Source organism: Bison bison, unplaced genomic scaffold (genome assembly GCF_000754665.1).
Source record: "Bison bison bison isolate TAMUID 2011002044 unplaced genomic scaffold, Bison_UMD1.0 scf7180017859082, whole genome shotgun sequence".
Taxonomy (NCBI): domain Eukaryota; kingdom Metazoa; phylum Chordata; class Mammalia; order Artiodactyla; family Bovidae; genus Bison; species Bison bison.
The window spans coordinates 54,120-54,870 of record NW_011489654.1 but is presented as its reverse complement, the minus strand read 5'-3'; positions in this window follow the sequence as shown (position 1 = coordinate 54,870).

Genomic DNA, 751 nt, shown 5'->3' with positions numbered 1-751 from the left:
GAGCTCGGGCTCCACAGAGAAAGCACTGTGGTTGGAGAGGAGCCCACACAGGCGGCTGTGGGGTGACGCGGGCCCGCTCGGCCAGGACAGGACCTGAGGGATCCAGGGAGACGGCGACAACCACGCTGTGCCGTGACCCATCTGGAGGAGACGTCAAGCAGGGCATCACCGCAGCAGGTGATGTCCCAGGATGGGCGGCCTTCACAGGGACAGCGCCCAGACCCCGCCCCATGCTGCACCTGGCCTGGGATCCCACTGCACGTCAGCACACACACGACACTGGACACGAGCCGCGAGAGGAGGCTTCCTCTAGAGGTACTGGGGAGGGGCAGGGAGGGGGTGGTGATGCCAGGTGTCCGTTTGCAGGGGCAGGAAAAGGGGGAGTGCCCACCCCAATGGGGGCCTTGTTCTGGGAACCCAACCAGGGCGTGCTGGCTTGGCCGGGGCCAGTGGGGGTAGCTCCTCCTGCGGTGTCGTGTGGGGGCTTCACACGGCAACTGTAGGGGCGCCCATGAAAAGGTCGGCGACAACATGCGGTCTGCAAGCAGAGCTCCCGGGAATAAACACTTTCTAAATTTCTCTTATAAATATGCATTAGAACATTTGATAACACAAGCAAAGCGCTCTGCAATTAATTTAAAATTAAACGGAGGCAGAACTTCCTGCAGTCCTGGCCGGAGAGTCAGCCGGCACAACTGAGTGCCCGGGAGGCCCCGCAGCCGCTAGTCCCGCGGCATCTTGAACTGGTCCT